Genomic DNA, 21,028 nt, shown 5'->3' on the forward strand with positions numbered 1-21,028 from the left:
TAAATGCACAGTATAAAGGGCGAGAAGCTGTCAACGACCATCCTAAGCTGAACGCGCTTGCTCTCGTCAGATCGCAGACTGCTACCCAGCTTAGGGCCTGGTAAGTACTGGCATGGGAGACTGGCTGGGAATCCCAGGTGCCGTTGACATTTTGCTCTATTGCTGCCCTCCGCTTCGATTCCGAAAAGAATTTATTGATGCTTAAATCCACAGTATACAAGGTGTGAAGCTGTCGACGGCCATCCTAAGCTTAACGCGCCTGCTCTCGTCAGATCGCAGACTGGTACAGATCTTAGGGCCCGGTAAGTACCGGCATGGGACACTGGCTGGGAATCCCGGCTGCCGTTGACATTTTGCTCTGTTGCCGCCTTACGCTCCGATTCCGAAAAGGATTTATTGATGCTTAAATGCACAGTATAAATTGAGAGAAGCTGTCAACGGCCATCCTAAGCTGAACGCGCCTGCTCTCGTCAGATCGCAGACTGCTACCCAGCTTAGGGCCCGGTAAGTACCAGCATGGGAGACTGGCTGGGAATCCCGGCTGCCGTCGACATTTTGCTCTGTTGCCGCCTTCCGTTTCGATTCCGAAAAGGATTTATTGATGCTTAAATGCACAGTATACAAAATGTGAAGCTGTCAACGGCCATCCTAAGCTGAACGCGCCTGCTCTCATCAGATCGCAGACTGCTACCCAGCTTAGGGCCTGGTAAGTACCAGCATGGGAGACTGGCTGGGAATCCCGGGTGCAGTTGACATTTTAATCTGTTGCCGCCTTCCGTTCCGATTCTGAAAAGGATTTATTGATGCTTAAATGCACAGTATACAGGGTGTGCAGATGTCTACGGCCATCCTAAGCTAAATGCGCCTGTTCTCGTCAGATCGCAGACTGCTACCCAGCTTAGGGCCCGGTAGGTACCAGCATGGGAGACTGGCTGGGAATCCCAGGTGTTGTTGACATTTTGCTCTGTAGCCGCCTTCCGCTCCGATTCCGAAAAGGATTTATTGATGCTTAAATCCACAGTATAGAGGGTGTGAAGCCGTCTACGGCTATCCTAAGCTGAATGTGCCTGTTGTTGTCAGATTGCAGACTGCTGCCCGGCAAGTACGGGCATGGGAGACTGGCTGGCAATCCAAGGTGCTATTGACATTTTGCTCTGTTGCTGCCTTCCTCTCCGATTCCGAAAAGGATTTATTGATGCTTAAATGCACAGTATAAAAAGCATGAAGCTGTCAATGGCCATCCTAAGCTGAACGTGCCTGCTCTCGTCAGATTGCAGACTGCTACCCAGCTTAGGGCCTGGTAAGTACTGGCATGGGAGACTGGCTGGGAATCCTGGGTGCCGTTGACATTTTGCTCTATTGCTGCCTTCCGCTCCGATTCCAAAAAGAATTTATTGATGCTTAAATCCACAGTATACAAGGTGTGAAGCTGTCGACGACCATCCTAAGCTTAACGCGCCTGCTCTTGTCAGATTGCAGACTGGTACAGATCTTTGGGCCGGTAAGTACCGGCATGGGACACTGGCTGGGAATCCCGGCTGCCGTTGACATTTTGCTCTGTTGCCGCCTTCCGTTTCCGATTCCGAAAAGGATTTATTGATGCTTAAATCCACAATACACAGGGTGTGAAGCTGTCAACGGCCATCCTAAGCCTGAACGTGCCTGCTCTCCTCAGATCGCAGACTGCTGCCCGGCAGTTACCGGCATGGGAGACTGGCTGGCAATCCAAGGTGCCGTTGACATTTTGCTTTGTTGCCGCCTTCCTCTCCGATTAATAAAAATATTTATTGATGCTTAAATCCACAGTATACAAGGCGTGAAGATGTCAACGGCCATCCTAAGCTGAACGTGCCTGCTCTCGTCAGATCGCAGACTGCTACCCAGCTTAGGGCCCAGTAAGTACCGGCATGGGAGACTGGCTGGGAATCCCGGGTGCAGTTGACATTATGCCCTGTTGCCGCCTTCCGTTCCGATTACGAAAAGGATTTATTGATGCTTAAATGCACAGTATAAAAAGCATGAAGCTGTCAATGGCCATCCTAAGCTGAACGCGCCTGCTCTCGTCAGATCGCAGACTGCTACCCAGCCTAGGGCCCATTAAGTACCGGCATGGGAGACTGGCTGGGAATCCCGGGTGTAGTTGACATTTTGCTCTGTTGCCGCCTTCCGTTCCGATTCCGAAAAGGATTTATTGATGCTTAAATGCACAGTATAAAAATCATGAAGCTGTCAATGGCCATCCTAAGCTGAACGCGCCTGCTCTCGTCAGATCGCAGACTGCTACCCAGCTTAGGGCCTGGTAAGTACTGGCATGGGACACTGGCTGGGAATCCCGGCTGCCGTTGACATTTTGCTCTGTTGCCGCCTTCCGTTCCGATTCCGAAAAGGATTTATTGATGCCTAAATGCACAGTATAAAGGGCGAGAAGCTGTCAACGGCCATCCTAAGCTGAACGCGCCTGCTCTCGTCAGATTGCAGACTGCTACCCAGCTTAGGGCTCAGTAAGTACCGGCATGGGAGACTGGCTGGGAATCCCGGGTGCAGTTGACATTTTGCTCTGTTGCCGCCTTCCGCTCCGATTCCGAAAAAGGATTTATTGATGCTTAAATGCGCAGTATAAAAATCATGAAGCTGTCAATGGCCATCCTAAGCTGGACGCGCCTGCTCTCGTCACATCGCAGACTGCTACCCAGCTTAGGGCCCGGTAAGTACTGGCATGGGAGACTGGCTGGGAATCCCGGTTGCCGTTGACATTTTGCTCTTATGCTGCCTTCAGTTCCGATTCCGAAAAGGATTTATTGATGCCTAAATGCACAGTATACAAAGTGTGAAGCTGTCAACGGCCATCCTAAGCTGAACGCGCCTGCTCTCGTCAGATCGCATACTGCTACCCAGCTTAGGGCCTGGTAAGTACCAGCATGGGAGACTGGCTGGGAATCCCGGGTGCAGTTGACATTTTAATCTGTTGCTGCCTTCCGCTCCGATTCGGAAAAGGATTTATTGATGCTTAAATGCACAGTATAAAGGGTGTGAAGCTGTCAACGGCCATCCTAAGCTGAACGCGCCTGCTCTCGTCAGATTGCAGACTGCTACCCAGCTTAGGGCCCGGTAAGTACCAGCATGGGAGACTGGCTGGGAATCCCGGGTGCCGTTGACATTTTGCTCTATTGCTGCTTTCCGCTCCGATTCCGAAAAGAATTTATTGATGCTTAAATCCACAGTATACAAGGTGTGAAGCTGTCGACGGCCATCCTAATCTTAACTCGCCTGCTCTCGTCAGATCGCAGACTGGTACAGATTTTAGGGCCCGGTAAGTACCGGCATGAGACACTGGCTGGGAATCCCGGCTGCCGTTGACATTTTGCTCTGTTGCCGCCTTCCCTTCCGATTCCGAAAAGGATTTATTGATGCTTAAATGCACAGTATAAAGGGCGAGAAGCTGTCAACGACCATCCTAAGCTGAACGCGCTTGCTCTCGTCAGATCGCAGACTGCTACCCAGCTTAGGGCCTGGTAAGTACTGGCATGGGAGACTGGCTGGGAATCCCAGGTGCCGTTGACATTTTGCTCTATTGCTGCCCTCCGCTTCGATTCCGAAAAGAATTTATTGATGCTTAAATCCACAGTATACAAGGTGTGAAGCTGTCGACGGCCATCCTAAGCTTAACGCGCCTGCTCTCGTCAGATCGCAGACTGGTACAGATCTTAGGGCCCGGTAAGTACCGGCATGGGACACTGGCTGGGAATCCCGGCTGCCGTTGACATTTTGCTCTGTTGCCGCCTTACGCTCCGATTCCGAAAAGGATTTATTGATGCTTAAATCCACAGTATACAGGGTGTGAAGATGTCTACGGCCATCCTAAGCTGAATGCGCCTGTTCTCGTCAGATCGCAGACTGGTACAGATCTTAGGGCCCGGTAAGTACCGGCATGGGACACTGGCTGGGAATCCCGGCTGCCGTTGACATTTTGCTCTGTTGCCGCCTTCCGTTCCGTTCCGGTTCCGAAAAGGATTTATTGATGCTTAAATGCACAGTATAAAGGGCGAGAAGCTGTCAACAGCCATCCTTAGCTGTATGCACCTCCTCTCGTCCGATCACAGACTGCTACCCAGCTTAGGGCCCGGTAAGTACCAGCATGGGAGACTGGCTGGGAATCCCGGCTGCCGTTGACATTTTGCTCTGTTGCCGCCTTCCGTTCCGATTCCGAAAAGGATTTATTGATGCTTAAATGCACAGTATACAAAATGTGAAGCTGTCAACGGCCATCCTAAGCTGAACGCGCCTGCTCTCGGCAGATCGCAGACTGCTACCCAGCTTAGGGCCTGGTAAGAACCAGCATGGGAGACTGGCTGGGAATCCCGGGTGCAGTTGACATTTTAATCTGTTGCCGCCTTCCGCTCCGATTCGGAAAAGGATTTATTGATGCTAAAATGCACAGTATAAAGGGCATGAAGCTGTTAACGGCCATCCTAAGCTGAACGCGCCTGCTCTCGTCAGATCGCAGACTGCTACCCAGCTTAGGGCCCGGTAAGTACCAGCATGGCAGACTGGCTGGGAATCTCAGGTGTTGTTGACATTTTGCTCTGTAGCTCTGTAGACATTTTGCTCCGATTCCGAAAAGGATTTATTGATGCTTAAATCCACAATATACAGGGTGTGAAACCGTCTACGGCTATCCTAAGCTGAATGCGCCTGTTCTTGTCAGATCGCAGACTGCTGCCCGGCAAATACGGGCATGGGAGACTGGCTGGCAATCCAAGGTGCTATTGACATTTTGATCTGTTGCAGCCTTCCTCTCCGATTAAAAAAAATATTTATTGATGCTTAAATCCACAGTATACAAGGCATGAAGATGTCAACGGCCATCCTAAGCTGAACGCGCCTGCTCTCGTCAGATCGCAGACTGCTACCCAGCTTAGGGCCCGGTAAGTACTGGCATGGGAGACTGGCTGGGAATCCCGGCTGCCGTTGACATTTTGCTCTGTTGCCGCCTTCCGTTCCGATTCCGAAAAGGATTTATTGATACCTAAATGCACAGTATAAAGGGCGAGAAGCTGTCAACGGCCAGCCTAAGCTGAACGCGCCTGCTCTCGTCAGATCGCAGACTGCTTCCCAGCTTAGGGCCTGGTAGGTACCAGCATTGGAAACTGGCTGGGAATCCCGGGTGCAGTTGACACTTTAATCTGTTGCCGCCTTCCGCTCCGATTCGGAAAAGGATTTATTGATGCTTAAATGCACAGTATAAAGGGCGTGAAGCTGTCAACGGCCATCCTAAGCTGAACGCGCCTGCCCTCGTCAGATCGCAGACTGCTACCCAGCTTAGGGCCTGGTAAGTACCAGCATGGGAGACTGGCTGGGAATCCCAGGTGTTGTTGACATTTTGCTCTGTAGCCGCCTTCCGCTCCGATTTGGAAAAGGATTTATTGATGCTTAAATCCACAGTATACAAGGTGTGAAGCCGTCTACGGCTATCCTAAGCTGAATGTGCCTGTTCTTGTCAGATCGCAGACTTTTACCCAGCTTAGGGCCCGGTAAGTACCAGCATGGGAGACTGGCTGGGAATCTCAGGTGTTGTTGACATTTTGCTCTGTAGCTCTGTAGACATTTTGCTCCGATTCCGAAAAGGATTTATTGATGCTTAAATCCACAATATACAGGGTGTGAAGCCGTCTACGGCTATCCTAAGCTGAATGTGCCTGTTCTTGTCAGATCGCAGACTGCTGCCCGGCAAGTACGGGCATGGTAGACTGGCTGGCAATCCAAGGTGCTATTGACATTTTGCTCTGTTGCCGCCTTCCTCTCCGATTCCGAAAAGGATTTATTGATGCTTAAATGCACAGTATAAAAAGCAAGAAGCTTTCAATGGCCATCCTAAGCTGAACTCGCCTGCTCTCGTCAGATCGCAGACTGCTTCCCAGCTTCGGGCCTGGTAAGTACCAGCATGGGAGACTGGCTGGGAATCCCGGGTGCAGTTGACATTTTGCTCTGTTTCTGCTCCGATTCCGAAAATTATTTATTGATGCTTAAATCCACAGTACACAAAGTGTGAAGCTGTCAACGGCCATCCTAAGCTGAACGCGCCTGCTCTCGTCAGATCGCAGACTTCTACCCAGCTTAGGGCCTGGTAAGTACCAGCATGGGAGACTGGCTGGGAATCCCGGGTGCAGTTGACATTTTAATCTGTTGCCGCCTTCCGCTCTGATTCGGAAAAGGATTTATTGATGCTTAAATCCACAGTACACAGGGTGTGAAGCTGTCAATGGCCATCCTAAACCTGAACGTGCCTGCTCTCCTCAGATCACAGACTGCTGCCCGGCAGTTACCGGCATGGGAGACTGGCTGGCAATACAAGGTGCCATTGACATTTTGCTCTGTTGCCGCCTTCCTCTCCGATTAATAAAAATATTTATTGATGCTTAAATCCACAATATACAAAGCATGAAGATGTCAACGGCCATCCTAAGCTGAACGCGCCTGCTCTCGTCAGATCGCAGACCGCTACCCAGCTTAGGGCCCAGTAAGTACCGGCATGGGAGACTGGCTGGGAATCTGGGTGCAGTTGACATTTTGCTCTGTTGCCGCCTTCCGTTCCGATTCCGAAAAGGATTTATTGATGCTTAAATGCACAGTATAAAAAGAATGAAGCTGTCAATGGCCATCCTAAGCTGAACGCACCTGCTCTCGTCAGATTGCAGACTGCTACCCAGCTTAGGGCCCGGTAAGTACTGGCATGGGAGACTGGCTGGGAATATCGGTTGCCATTGACATTTTGCTCTATTGCTGCCTTCCGCTCCGATTCCGAAAATAATTTATTGATGCTTAAATCCACAGTATACAAGGTGTGAAGCTGTCAACGGCCATCCTAAGCTTAACGCGCCTGCTCTCGTCAGATCGCAGACTGGTACAGATCTTAGGGCCCGGTAAGTACCGGCATGGGACACTGGCTGGGAATCCCGGCTGCCGTTGACATTTTGCTCTGTTGCCGCCTTCCGTTCCGATTCCGAATAGGATTTATTGATGCTTAAATGCACAGTATACAAAATGTGAACCTGTCAACGGCCATCCTAAGCTGAATGCGCCTGCTCTCGTCAGATCGCAGACTGATACCCAGCTTAGGGCCTGGTAAGTACCAGCATGGGAGACTGGCTGGGAATCCCGGGTGCAGTTGACATTTTAATCTGTTGCCGCCTTCCGCTCCGATTCGGAAAAGGATTTATTGATGCTTAAATGCACAGTATAAAAAGCATGAAGCTGGCAATGGCTGTCCTAAGCTGAACGCGCCTGCTCTCGTCAGATCGCAGACTGCTACCCAGCTTAGGGCCTGGTAAGTACTGGCATGGGAGACTGGCTGGGAATCCCGGGTGCCGTTGACATTTTGCTCTATTGCTGCCTTCCGCTCCGATTCCGAAAAGAATTTATTGATGCTTAAATCCACAGTATACAAGGTGTGAAGCTGTCGACGGCCATCCTAAGCTTAACGCGCCTGCTCTTGTCAGATCGCAGACTGGTACAGATCTTTGGGCCGGTAAGTACCGGCATGGGACACTGGCTGGGAATCCCGGCTGCCGTTGACATTTTGCTCTGTTGCCGCCTTCCGTTTCCGATTCCGAAAAGGATTTATTGATGCTTAAATGCACAGTATAAAGGGCGAGAAGCTGTCAACGGCCATCCTAAGCTGAACGTGCCTGCTCTCGTCAGATCGCAGACTGCTACCCAGCTTAGGGCCCGGTAAGTACCAGCATGGGAGACTGGCTGGGAATCCCAGGTGCAGTTGACCTTTTGCTCTGTTGCTGCCTTACGCTCCTTACGCTTACGATTTATTGATGCTTAAATCCACAGTATACAGGGTGTGAAGATGTCTACGGCCATCCTAAGCTGAATGCGCCTGTTCTTGTCAGATCGCAGACTATTACCCAGCTTAGGGCCTGGTAAGTACCAGCATGGGAGACTGTCTGGGAATCCCGGGTGCAGTTGACACTTTAATCTGTTGCCGCCTTCCGCTCCGATTCGGAAAAGGATTTATTGATGCTTAAATCCACAATACACAGGGTGTGAAGCTGTCAACGGCCATCCTAAGCCTGAACGTGCCTGCTTCTCCTCAGATCGCAGACTGCTGCCCGGCAGTTACCGGCATGGGAGACTGGCTGGCAATCCAAGGTGCCGTTGACATTTTGCTTTGTTGCCGCCTTCCTCTCCGATTAATAAAAATATTTATTGATGCTTAAATCCACAGTATACAAGGCGTGAAGATGTCAACGGCCATCCTAAGCTGAACGCGCCTGCTCTCGTCAGATCGCAGACTGCTACCCAGCTTAGGGCCCAGTAAGTACCGGCATGGGAGACTGGCTGGGAATCCCGGGTGCAGTTGACATTATGCCCTGTTGCCGCCTTCCGTTCCGATTCCGAAAAGGATTTATTGATGCTTAAATGCACAGTATAAAAAGCATGAAGCTGTCAATGGCCATCCTAAGCTGAACGCGCCTGCTCTCGTCAGATCGCAGACTGCTACCCAGCCTAGGGCCCATTAAGTACCGGCATGGGAGACTGGCTGGGAATCCCGGGTGTAGTTGACATTTTGCTCTGTTGCCGCCTTCCGTTCCGATTCCGAAAAGGATTTATTGATGCTTAAATGCACAGTATAAAAATCATGAAGCTGTCAATGGCCATCCTAAGCTGAACGCGCCTGCTCTCGTCAGATCGCAGACTGCTACCCTGCTTAGGGCCTGGTAAGTACTGGCATGGGACACTGGCTGGGAATCCCGGCTTCCGTTGACATTTTGCTCTGTTGCCGCCTTCCGTTTCGATTCCGAAAAGGATTTATTGATGCCTAAATGCACAGTATAAAGGGCGAGAAGCTGTCAACGGCCATCCTAAGCTGAACGCGCCTGCTCTCGTCAGATTGGAGACTGCTACCCAGCTTAGGGCTCAGTAAGTACCGGCATGGGAGACTGGCTGGGAATCCCGGGTGCAGTTGACATTTTGCTCTGTTGCCGCCTTCCGCTCCGATTCCGAAAAAGGATTTATTGATGCTTAAATGCGCAGTATAAAAATCATGAAGCTGTCAATGGCCATCCTAAGCTGGACGCGCCTGCTCTCGTCACATCGCAGACTGCTACCCAGCTTAGGGCCCGGTAAGTACTGGCATGGGAGACTGGCTGGGAATCCCGGTTGCCGTTGACATTTTGCTCTTATGCCGCCTTCAGTTCCGATTCCGAAAAGGATTTATTGATGCTTAAATGCACAGTATACAAAGTGTGAAGCTGTCAACGGCCATCCTAAGCTGAACGCGCCTGCTCTCGTCAGATCGCAGACTGCTACCCAGCTTAGGGCCTGGTAAGTACCAGCATGGGAGACTGGCTGGGAATCCCGGGTGCAGTTGACATTTTAATCTGTTGCTGCCTTCCGCTCCGATTCGGAAAAGGATTTATTGATGCTTAAATGCACAGTATAAAGGGCGTGAAGCTGTCAACGGCCATCCTAAGCTGAACGCGCCTGCTCTCGTCAGATTGCAGACTGCTACCCAGCTTTGGGCCTGGTAAGTACCAGCATGGGAGACTGGCTGGGAATCCCGGGTGCAGTTGACATTTTAATCTGTTGCCGCCTTCCGCTCCGATTCGGAAAAGGATTTATTGATGCTTAAATCCACAATACACAGGGTGTGAAGCTGTCAACGGCCATCCTAAGCCTGAACGTGCCTGCTCTCCTCAGATCGCAGACCGCTGCCCGGCAGTTACCGGCATGGGAGACTGGCTGGCAATCCAAGGTGCCGTTGACACTTTGCTTTGTTGCCGCCTTCCTCTCCGATTAATAAAAATATTTATTGATGCTTAAATGCACCTGGGAATCCCAGGTGCAGTTGACATTATGCTCTGTTGCCGCCTTCCGTTCCGATTCCGAAAAGGATTTATTGATGCTTAAATGCACAGTATAAAAAGCATGAAGCTGTCAATGGCCATCCTAAGCTGAACGCGCCTACTCTCGTCAGATCGCAGACTGCTACCCAGCCTAGGGCCCATTAAGTACCGGCATGGGAGACTGGCTGGGAATCCCGGGTGCAGTTGACATTTTGCTCTGTTGCCGCCTTCCGTTCCGATTCCGAAAAGGATTTATTGATGCCTAAATGCACAGTATAAAGGGCGAGAAGCTGTCAACGGCCATCCTAAGCTGAACGCGCCTGCCCTCGTCAGATCGCAGACTGCTACCCAGCTTAGGGCCCGTTAAGTACCAGCATGGGAGACTGGCTGGGAATCCCGGGTGCAGTTGACATTTTGCTCTGTTTCTGCTCCGATTCCGAAAATTATTTATTGATGCTTAAATCCACAGTATACAAAGTGTGAAGCTGTCAACGGCCTTTCTAAGCTGAACGCGCCTGCTCTCGTCAGATCGCAGACTGCTACCCAGCTTAGGGCCCGGTAAGTACCAGCATGGGAGACTGGCTGGGAATCCCAGGTGTTGTTGACATTTTGCTCTGTAGCCGCCTTCTGCTCCGATTTGGAAAAGGATTTATTGATGCTTAAATCCACAGTATACAGGGTGTGAAGCCGTCTACGGCTATCCTAAGCTGAATGTGCCTGTTCTTGTCAGATCGCAGACTTTTACCCAGCTTAGGGCCCGGTAAGTACCAGCATGGGAGACTGGCTGAGAATCTCAGGTGTTGTTGACATTTTGCTCTGTAGCTCTGTAGACATTTTGCTCCGATTCCGAAAAGGATTTATTGATGCTTAAATCCACAATATACAGGGTGTGAAGCCGTCTACGGCTATCCTAAGCTGAATGTGCCTGTTCTTGTCAGATCACAGACTGCTGCCCGGCAGTTACCGGCATGGGAGACTGGCTGGCAATACAAGGTGCCATTGACATTTTGCTCTGTTGCCGCCTTCCTCTCCGATTAATAAAAATATTTATTGATGCTTAAATCCACAATATACAAGGCGTGAAGATGTCAACGGCCATCCTAAGCTGAACGCGCCTGCTCTCGTCAGATCGCAGACCGCTACCCAGCTTAGGGCCCAGTAAGTACCGGCATGGGAGACTGGCTGGGAATCCGGGTGCAGTTGACATTTTGCTCTGTTGCCGCCTTCCGTTCCGATTCCGAAAAGGATTTATTGATGCTTAAATGCACAGTATAAAAAGCATGAAGCTGTCAATGGCCATCCTAAGCTGAACGTGCCTGCTCTCGTCAGATTGCAGACTGCTACCCAGCTTAGGGCCCGGTAAGTACTGGCATGGGAGACTGGCTGGGAATACCGGTTGCCATTGACATTTTGCTCTATTGCTGCCTTCAGCTCCGATTCCGAAAAGAATTTATTGATGCTTAAATCCACAGTATACAAGGTGTGAAGCTGTCAACGGCCATCCTAAGCTTAACGCGCCTGCTCTCGTCAGATCGCAGACTGGTACAGATCTTAGGGCCCGGTAAGTACCGGCATGGGACACTGGCTGGGAATCCCGGCTGCCGTTGACATTTTGCTCTGTTGCCGCCTTCCGTTCCGATTCCGAAAAGGATTTTTTGATGCTTAAATGCACAGTATACAAAGTGTGAACCTGTCAACGGCCATCCTAAGCTGAATGCGCCTGCTCTCGTCAGATCGCAGACTGATACCCAGCTTAGGGCCTGGTAAGTACCAGCATGGGAGACTGGCTGGGAATCCCGGGTGCAGTTGACATTTTAATCTGTTGCCGCCTTACGCTCCGATTCGGAAAAGGATTTATTGATGCTTAAATGCACAGTATAAAGGGCGTGAAGCTGTCAATGGCCATCCTAAGCTGAACGCGCCTGCTCTCGTCAGATCGCAGACTGCTACCCAGCTTAGGGCCCGGTAGGTACCAGCATTTGAGACTGGCTGGGAATCCCAGGTGTTGTTGACATTTTGCTCTGTAGCCGCCTTCCGCTCCGATTCCGAAAAGGATTTATTGATGCTTAAATCCACAGTATACAGGATGTGAAGCCGTCTACGGCTATCCTAAGCTGAATATGCCTGTTCTTGTCAGATCGCAGACTGCTGCCCGGCAAGTACGGGCATGGGAGACTGGCTGGCAATCCAAGGTGCTATTGACATTTTGCTCTGTTGCCGCCTTCCTCTCCGATTCCGAAAAGGATTTATTGATGCTTAAATGCACAGTATAAAAAGCATAAAGCTGTCAATGGCTGTCCTAAGCTGAACGTGCCTGCTCTCGTCAGATCGCAGACTGCTACCCAGCTTAGGGCCCGGTAAGTACTGGCATGGGAGACTGGCTGGGAATCCCGGGTGCGGTTGACATTTTGCTCTATTGCTGCCTTCCGCTCCGATTCCGAAAATAATTTATTGATGCTTAAATCCACAGTATACAAGGTGTGAAGCTGTCGACGGCCATCCTAAGCTTAACGCGCCTGCTCTTGTCAGATCGCAGACTGGTACAGATCTTAGGGCCCGGTAAGTACCGACATGGGACACTGGCTGGGAATCCCGGCTGCCGATGACATTTTGCTCTGTTGCCGCCTTCCGTTTCCGATTCCGAAAAGGATTTATTGATGCTTAAATGCACAGTATAAAGGGCGAGAAGCTGTCAACGGCCATCCTAAGCTGAACGTGCCTGCACTCGTCAGATCGCAGACTGCTATCCAGCTTAGGGCCTGGTAAGTACCAGCAGGGGAGACTGGCTGGGAATCCCGGGTGTCGTTGACATTTTGCTCTGTTGCCGCCTTCCGTTCCGATTCCGAAAAGAATTTATTGATGCTTAAATGCACAGTATAAAAATCATGAAGCTGTCAATGGCCATCCTAAGCTGAACGCGCCTGCTCTCGTCAGATCGCAGACTGCTACCCAGCTTAGGGCCTGGTAAGTACTGGCATGGGACACTGGCTGGGAATCTCGGCTGCCGTTGACATTTTGCTCTGTTGCCGCCTTCCGTTCCGATTCCGAAAAGGATTTATTGATGCCTAAATGCACAGTATAAAGGGCGAGAAGCTGTCAACGGCCATCCTAAGCTGAACGCGCCTGCTCTCGTCAGATTGCATACTGCTACCCAGCTTAGGGCCCAGTAAGTACCGGCATGGGAGACTGGCTGGGAATCCCGGTTGACATTTTGCTCTTATGCCGCCTTCAGTTCCGATTCCGAAAAGGATTTATTGATGCTTAAATGCACAGTATACAAAGTGTGAAGCTGTCAACGGCCATCCTAAGCTGAACGCGCCTGCTCTCGTCAGATCGCAGACTGCTACCCAGCTTAGGGCCTGGTAAGTACCAGCATGGGAGACTGGCTGGGAATCCCGGGTGCAGTTGACATTTTAATCTGTTGCTGCCTTCCGCTCCGATTCGGAAAAGGATTTATTGATGCTTAAATGCACAGTATAAAGGGCGTGAAGCTGTCAACGGCCATCCTAAGCTGAACGCGCCTGCTCTCGTCAGATCGCAGACTGCTACCCAGCTTAGGGCCCGGTAAGTACTAGCATGGGAGACTGGCTGGGAATCCCAGGTGTTGTTGACATTTTGCTCTGTAGCCGCCTTCCGCTCTGATTCCGAAAAGGATTTATTGATGCTTAAATCCACAGTATACAGGGTGTGAAGCCGTCTACGGCTATCCTAAGCTGAATGTGCCTGTTCTTGTCAGATCGCAGACTGCTGCCCGGCAAGTACGGGCATGGGAGACTGGCTGGCAATCCAAGGTGCTATTGACATTTTGCTCTGTTGCCGCCTTCCTCTCCGATTCCGAAAAGGATTTATTGATGCTTAAATGCACAGTATAAAAAGCATGAAGCTGTCAATGGCCATCCTAAGCTGAACGCGCCTGCTCTCGTCAGATCGCAGACTGCTACCCAGCTTAGGGCGCGGTAAGTACTGGCATGGGAGACTGGCTGGGAATCCCAGGTGCCGTTGACATTTTGCTCTATTGCTGCCCTCCGCTCCGATTCCGAAAAGAATTTATTGATGCTTAAATCCACAGTATACAAGGTGTGAAGCTGTCGACGGCCATCCTAAGCTTAACGCGCCTGCTCTCGTCAGATCGCAGACTAGTACAGATCTTAGGTCCCGGTAAGTACCGGCATGGGACACTGGCTGGGAATCCCGGCTGCCGTTGACATTTTGCTCTGTTGCCGCCTTACGCTCCGATTCCGAAAAGGATTTATTGATGCTTAAATCTACAGTATACAGGGTGTGAAGATGTCTACGGCCATCCTAAGCTGAATGCGCCTGTTCTCGTCAGATCGCAGACTGCTTCCCAGCTTCGGGCCTGGTAAGTACCAGCATGGGAGACTGGCTGGGAATCCCGGGTGCAGTTGACATTTTGCTCTGTTTCTGCTCCGATTCCGAAAATGATTTATTGATGCTTAAATCCACAGTATACAAAGTGTGAAGCTGTCAACGGCCATCCTAAGCTTAACGCGCCTGCTCTCGTCAGATCGCAGACTGGTACAGATCTCAGGGCCCGGTAGGTACCGGCATGGGACACTGGCTGGGAATCCCGGGTGCAGTTGACATTTTGCTCTGTTGCCGCCTTCCGCTCCGATTCGGAAAATTATTTATTGATGCTTAAATGCACAGTATAAAGGGCATGAAGCTGTCAACAGCCATCCTAAGCTGAACGCGCCTGCTCACGTCAGATCGCATACTGCTATCCAGCTTAGTCCCGGTAAGTACCAGCATGGGAGACTGGCTGGGAATCCCAGGTGTTGTTGACATTTTGCTCTGTAGCCGCCTTCCGCTCCGATTCCAAAAAGGATTTATTGGTGCTTAAATCCACAGTATACAGGGTGTGAAGCCGTCTACGGCTATCCTAAGCTGAATGTGCCTGTTCTTGTCAGATCGCAGACTGCTGCCCGGCAAGTACGGGCATGGGAGACTGGCTGGCAATCCAAGGTGCTATTGACATTTTGCTCTGTTGCCGCCTTCCTCTCCGATTCCGAAAAGGATTTATTGATGCTTAAATGCACAGTATAAAAAGCACGAAGCTGTCAATGGCCATCCTAAGCTGAACGCGCCTGCACTCGTCCGATCGCAGACTGTTACCCAGCTTAGGGCCCGGTAAGTACTGGCATGGGAGACTGGCTGGGAATCCCGGGTGCGGTTGACATTTTGCTCTATTGCTGCCTTCCGCTCCGATTCCGAAAATAATTTATTGATGCTTAAATCCACAGTATACAAGGTGTGAAGCTGTCGACGGCCATCCTAAGCTTAACGCGCCTGCTCTTATCAGATCGCAGACTGGTACAGATCTTTGGGCCGGTAAGTACCGGCATGGGACACTGGCTGGGAATCCCGGCTGCCGTTGACATTTTGCTCTGTTGCCGCCTTCCGTTCCGATTCCGAAAAGGATTTATTGATGCTTAAATGCACAGTATAAAGGGCGAGATGCTGTCAACGGCCATCCTAAGCTGAACGTGCCTGCTCTCGTCAGAACGCAGACTGCTACCCAGCTTAGGGCCCGGTAAGTACCAGCATGGGAGACTGGCTGGGAATCCCAGGTGCAGTTGACCTTTTGCTCTGTTGCCGCCTTACGCTCCTTACGCTTACGATTTATTGATGCTTAAATCCACAGTATACAGGGTGTGAAGATGTCTACGGCCATCCTAAGCTGAATGCGCCTGTTCTTGTCAGATCGCAGACTATTACCCAGCTTAGGGCCTGGTAAGTACCAGCATGGGAGACTGTCTGGGAATCCCGGGTGCAGTTGACACTTTAATCTGTTGCCGCCTTCCGCTCCGATTCGGAAAAGGATTTATTGATGCTTAAATCCACAATACACAGGGTGTGAAGCTGTCAACGGCCATCCTAAGCCTGAACGTGCCTGCTTCTCCTCAGATCGCAGACTGCTGCCCGGCAGTTACCGGCATGGGAGACTGGCTGGCAATACAAGGTGCCATTGACATTTTGCTCTGTTGCCGCCTTCCTCTCCGATTAACAAAAATATTTATTGATGCTTAAATCCACAATATACAAGGCGTGAAGATGTCAACGGCCATCCTAAGCTGAACGCGCCTGCTCTCGTCAGATCGCAGACCGCTACCCAGCTTAGGGCCCAGTAAGTACCGGCATGGGAGACTGGCTGGGAATCCGGGTGCAGTTGACATTTTGCTCTGTTGCCGCCTTCCGTTCCGATTCCGAAAAGGATTTATTGATGCTTAAATGCACAGTATAAAAAGCATGAAGCTGTCAATGGCCATCCTAAGCTGAACGCGCCTGCTCTCGTCAGATTGCAGACTGCTACCCAGCTTAGGGCCCGGTAAGTACTGGCATGGGAGACTGGCTGGGAATACCGGTTGCCATTGACATTTTGCTCTATTGCTGCCTTCCGCTCCGATTCCGAAAAGAATTTATTGATGCTTAAATCCACAGTATACAAGGTGTGAAGCTGTCAACGGCCATCCTAAGCTTAACGCGCCTGCTCTCGTCAGATCGCAGACTGGTACAGATCTTAGGGCCCGGTAAGTACCGGCATGGGACACTGGCTGGGAATCCCGGCTGCCGTTGACATTTTGCTCTGTTGCCGCCTTCCGTTCCGATTCCGAAAAGGATTTATTGATGCTTAAATGCACAGTATACAAAGTGTGAACCTGTCAACGGCCATCCTAAGCTGAATGCGCCTGCTCTCGTCAGATCGCAGACTGATACCCAGCTTAGGGCCTGGTAAGTACCAGCATGGGAGACTGGCTGGGAATCCCGGGTGCAGTTGACATTTTAATCTGTTGCCGCCTTCCGCTCCGATTCGGAAAAGGATTTATTGATGCTTAAATGCACAGTATAAAGGGCGTGAAGCTGTCAACGGCCATCCTAAGCTGAACGCGCCTGCTCTCGTCAGATCGCAGACTGCTACCCAGCTTAGGGCCCGGTAGGTACCAGCATAGGAGACCGTCTGGGAATCCCAGGTGTTGTTGACATTTTGCTCTGTAGCCGCCTTCCGCTCCGATTCCGAAAAGGATTTATTGATGCTTAAATCCACAGTATACAGGATGTGAAGCCGTCTACGGCTATCCTAAGCTGAATATGCCTGTTCTTGTCAGATCGCAGACTGCTGCCCGGCAAGTACGGGCATGGGAGACTGGCTGGCAATCCAAGGTGCTATTGACATTTTGCTCTGTTGCCGCCTTCCTCTCCGATTCCGAAAAGGATTTATTGATGCTTAAATGCACAGTATAAAAAGCATGAAGCTGTCAATGGCTGTCCTAAGCTGAACGTGCCTGCTCTCGTCAGATCGCAGACTGCTACCCAGCTTAGGGCCCGGTAAGTACTGGCATGGGAGACTGGCTGGGAATCCCGGGTGCGGTTGACATTTTGCTCTATTGCTGCCTTCCGCTCCGATTCCGAAAATAATTTATTGATGCTTAAATCCACAGTATACAAGGTGTGAAGCTGTCGACGGCCATCCTAAGCTTAACGCGCCTGCTCTTATCAGATCGCAGACTGGTACAGATCTTTGGGCCGGTAAGTACCGGCATGGGACACTGGCTGGGAATCCCGGCTGCCGTTGACATTTTGCTCTGTTGCCGCCTTCCGTTTCCGATTCCGAAAAGGATTTATTGATGCTTAAATGCACAGTATAAAGGGCGAGAAGCTGTCAACGGCCATCCTAAGCTGAACGTGCCTGCTCTCGTCAGAACGCAGACTGCTACCCAGCTTAGGGCCCGGTAAGTACCAGCATGGGAGACTGGCTGGGAATCCCAGGTGCAGTTGACCTTTCGCTCTGTTGCCGCCTTACGCTCCTTACGCTTACGATTTATTGATGCTTAAATCCACAGTATACAGGGTGTGAAGATGTCTACGGCCATCCTAAGCTGAATGCGCCTGTTCTTGTCAGATCGCAGACTATTACCCAGCTTAGGGCCTGGTAAGTACCAGCATGGGAGACTGTCTGGGAATCCCGGGTGCAGTTGACACTTTAATCTGTTGCCGCCTTCCTCTCCGATTCGGAAAAGGATTTATTGATGCTTAAATCCACAATACACAGGGTGTGAAGCTGTCAACGGCCATCCTAAGCCTGAACGTGCCTGCTTCTCCTCAGATCGCAGACTGCTGCCCGGCAGTTACCGGCATGGGAGACTGGCTGGCAATCCAAGGTGCCGTTAAAATTTTGCTTTGTTGCCGCCTTCCTCTCCGATTAATAAAAATATTTATTGATGCTTAAATCCACAGTATACAAGGCGTGAAGATGTCAACGGCCATCCTAAGCTGAACGCGCCTGCTCTCGTCAGATCGCAGACTGCTACCCAGCTTAGGGCCCAGTAAGTACCGGCATGGGAGACTGGCTGGGAATCCCGGGTGCAGTTGACATTATGCCCTGTTGCCGCCTTCCGTTCCGATTCCGAAAAGGATTTATTGATGCTTAAATGCACAGTATAAAAAGCATGAAGCTGTCAACGGCCATCCTAAGCTGAACGCGCCTGCTCTCGTCAGATCGCAGACTGCTACCCAGCTTAGGGCCTGGTAAGTACCAGCATGGGAGACTGGCTGGGAATCCCGGGTGCAGTTGACATTTTAATCTGTTGCTGCCTTCCGCTCCGATTCGGAAAAGGATTTATTGATGCTTAAATGCACAGTATAAAGGGCGTGCAGCTGTCAACGGCCATCCTAAGCTGAACGCGCCTGCTCTCGTCAGATTGCAGACTGCTACCCAGCTTAGGGCCCGGTAAGTACCAGCATGGGAGACTGGCTGGGAATCCCGGGTGGAGTTGACATTTTGCTCTGTTTCTGCTACGAGTCTGAAAATTATTTATTGATACTTAAATCCACAGTATACAAAGTGTGAAGCTGTCAACGGCCATCCTAAGCTGAACGCGCCTGCTCTCGTCAGATCGCAGACTTCTACCCAGCTTAGGGCCCTGTAAGTACCAGCATGGGAGACTGGCTGGGAATCCCGGGTGCAGTTGACATTTTAATCTGTTGCCGCCTTCCGCTCCGATTCGGAAAAGGATTTATTGATGCTTAAATCCACAATACACAGGGTGTGAAGCTGTCAACAGCCATCCTAAGCCTGAACGTGCCTGCTCTCCTCAGATCGCAGACCGCTGCCCGGCAGTTACCGGCATGGGAGACTGGCTGGCAATCCAAGGTGCCGTTGACATTTTGCTTTGTTGCCGCCTTCCTCTCCGATTAATAAAAATATTTATTGATGCTTAAATGCACCTGGGAATCCCGGGTGCAGTTGACATTATGCTCTGTTGCCGCCTTCCGTTCCGATTCCGAAAAGGATTTATTGATGCTTAAATGCACAGTATAAAAAGCATGAAGCTGTCAATGGCCATCCTAAGCTGAACGCGCCTGCTCTCGTAAGATCGCAGACTGCTACCCAGCCTAGGGCCCATTAAGTACCGGCATGGGAGACTGGCTGGGAATCCCGGGTGCAGTTGACATTTTGCTCTGTTGCCGCCTTCCGCTCCGATTCCGAAAAAGGATTTATTGATGCTTAAATGCGCAGTATAAAAATCATGAAGCTGTCAATGGCCATCCTAAGCTGAACGCGCCTGCTCTCGTCACATCGCAGACTGCTACCCAGTTTAGGGCCCGGTAAGTACTGGCATGGGAGACTGGCTGGGAATCCCGGTTGCCGTTGACATTTTGCTCTTATGCCGCCTTCAGTTCCGATTCCGAAAAGGATTTATTGATGCTTAAATGCACAGTATACAAAGTGTGAAGCTGTCAACGGCCATCCGAAGCTGAACGCGCCTGCTCTCGTCAGATCGCAGACTGCTACCCAGCTTAGGGCCTGGTAAGTACCAGCATGGGAGACTGGCTGGGAATCCCGGGTGCAGTTGACATTTTAATTTGTTGCTGCCTTCCGCTCCGATTCGGAAAAGGATTTATTGATGCTTAAATGCACAGTATAAAGGGCGTGAAGCTGTCAACGGCCATCCTAAGCTGAACGCGCCTGCTCTCGTCAGTTCGCAGACTGCTACCCAGCTTAGGGCCCGGTAAGTACTAGCATGGGAGACTGGCTGGGAATCCCAGGTGTTGTTGACATTTTGCTCTGTAGCCGCCTTCCGCTCCGATTCCGAAAAGGATTTATTGATGCTTAAATCCACAGTATACAGGGTGTGAAGCCGTCTACGGCTATCCTAAGCTGAATGTGCCTGTTCTTGTCAGATCGCAGACTGCTGCCCGGCAAGTACGGGCATGGGAGACTGGCTGGCAATCCAAGGTGCTATTGACATTTTGCTCTGTTGCCGCCTTCCTCTCCGATTCCGAAAAGGATTTATTGATGCTTAAATGCACAGTATAAAAAGCATGAAGCTGTCAATGGCCATCCTAAGCTGAACGCGCCTGCTCTCGTCAGATCGCAGACTGCTACCCAGCTTAGGACCCGGTAAGTACCAGCATGGGAGACTGGCTGGGAATCCTGGGTGCCGTTGACATTTTGCTCTATTGCTGCTTTCCGCTCCGATTCCGAAAAGAATTTATTGATGCTTAAATCCACAGTATACAAGGTGTGAAGCTGTCGACGGCCATCCTAAGCTTAACGCGCCTGCTCTTGTCAGATCGCAGACTGGTACAGATCTTAGGGCCCGGTAAGTACCGGCATGGGACACTGGCTCGGAATCCCGGCTGCCGTTGACATTTTGCTCTGTTGCCGCCTTCCGTTTCCGATTCCGAAAAGGATTTATTGATGCTTAAATGCACAGTATAAAGGGCAAGAAGCTGTCAACGGCCATCCTAAGCTGAACGTGCCTGCTCTCATCCGATCGCAGACTGCTACCCAGCTTAGGGCTCGGAAAGTACCAGCATGGGAGACTGGCTGGGAATCCCAGGTGTCGTTGACATTTTGCTCTGTTGCCGCCTTACGCTCCGATTCCGAAAAGGATTTATTGATGCTTAAATCCACAGTATACAGGGTGTGAAGATGTCTACGGCCATCCTAAGCTGAATGCGCCTGTTCTCGTCAGATCGCAGACTGCTACCCAGCTTCAGGCCTGGTAAGTACCAGCATGGGAGACTGGCTGGGAATCCCGGGTGGAGTTGACATTTTGCTCTGTTTCTGCTACGAGTCCGAAAATTATTTATTGATGCTTAAATCCACAGTATACAAAGTGTGAAGCTGTCAACGGCCATCCTAAGCTGAA

General features: G+C 50.8%; 17 pseudogenes; all 17 read left to right on the forward strand.

Moving 5' to 3' along the window:
• Window positions 1-29: 29 nt before the first annotated feature.
• On the forward strand, window positions 30-149 carry LOC130333949 (5S ribosomal RNA; annotated as a pseudogene).
• A 486-nt stretch (window positions 150-635) lies between these two features.
• LOC130327831 (5S ribosomal RNA) lies at window positions 636-755 on the forward strand (annotated as a pseudogene).
• Window positions 756-3,037: 2,282 nt separating this feature from the next.
• On the forward strand, window positions 3,038-3,157 carry LOC130334183 (5S ribosomal RNA; annotated as a pseudogene).
• A 284-nt stretch (window positions 3,158-3,441) lies between these two features.
• On the forward strand, window positions 3,442-3,561 carry LOC130333960 (5S ribosomal RNA; annotated as a pseudogene).
• Window positions 3,562-4,854: 1,293 nt separating this feature from the next.
• LOC130329416 (5S ribosomal RNA) lies at window positions 4,855-4,974 on the forward strand (annotated as a pseudogene).
• A 284-nt stretch (window positions 4,975-5,258) lies between these two features.
• On the forward strand, window positions 5,259-5,378 carry LOC130352851 (5S ribosomal RNA; annotated as a pseudogene).
• Window positions 5,379-7,657: 2,279 nt separating this feature from the next.
• On the forward strand, window positions 7,658-7,777 carry LOC130352411 (5S ribosomal RNA; annotated as a pseudogene).
• Window positions 7,778-9,262: 1,485 nt separating this feature from the next.
• Window positions 9,263-9,382, forward strand: LOC130351922 (5S ribosomal RNA; annotated as a pseudogene).
• A 959-nt stretch (window positions 9,383-10,341) lies between these two features.
• LOC130347729 (5S ribosomal RNA) lies at window positions 10,342-10,461 on the forward strand (annotated as a pseudogene).
• A 2,684-nt stretch (window positions 10,462-13,145) lies between these two features.
• LOC130351923 (5S ribosomal RNA) lies at window positions 13,146-13,265 on the forward strand (annotated as a pseudogene).
• An 82-nt stretch (window positions 13,266-13,347) lies between these two features.
• Window positions 13,348-13,467, forward strand: LOC130315313 (5S ribosomal RNA; annotated as a pseudogene).
• Window positions 13,468-15,334: 1,867 nt separating this feature from the next.
• On the forward strand, window positions 15,335-15,454 carry LOC130332163 (5S ribosomal RNA; annotated as a pseudogene).
• Window positions 15,455-16,735: 1,281 nt separating this feature from the next.
• LOC130347687 (5S ribosomal RNA) lies at window positions 16,736-16,855 on the forward strand (annotated as a pseudogene).
• Window positions 16,856-17,531: 676 nt separating this feature from the next.
• Window positions 17,532-17,651, forward strand: LOC130332174 (5S ribosomal RNA; annotated as a pseudogene).
• A 676-nt stretch (window positions 17,652-18,327) lies between these two features.
• Window positions 18,328-18,447, forward strand: LOC130351924 (5S ribosomal RNA; annotated as a pseudogene).
• Window positions 18,448-19,811: 1,364 nt separating this feature from the next.
• Window positions 19,812-19,931, forward strand: LOC130352551 (5S ribosomal RNA; annotated as a pseudogene).
• Window positions 19,932-20,608: 677 nt separating this feature from the next.
• On the forward strand, window positions 20,609-20,728 carry LOC130348493 (5S ribosomal RNA; annotated as a pseudogene).
• Window positions 20,729-21,028: the final 300 nt, after the last annotated feature.

The sequence above is a fragment of the Hyla sarda genome, chromosome 1 (genome assembly GCF_029499605.1).
Source record: "Hyla sarda isolate aHylSar1 chromosome 1, aHylSar1.hap1, whole genome shotgun sequence".
Classification (NCBI taxonomy): Eukaryota; Metazoa; Chordata; class Amphibia; order Anura; family Hylidae; genus Hyla; species Hyla sarda.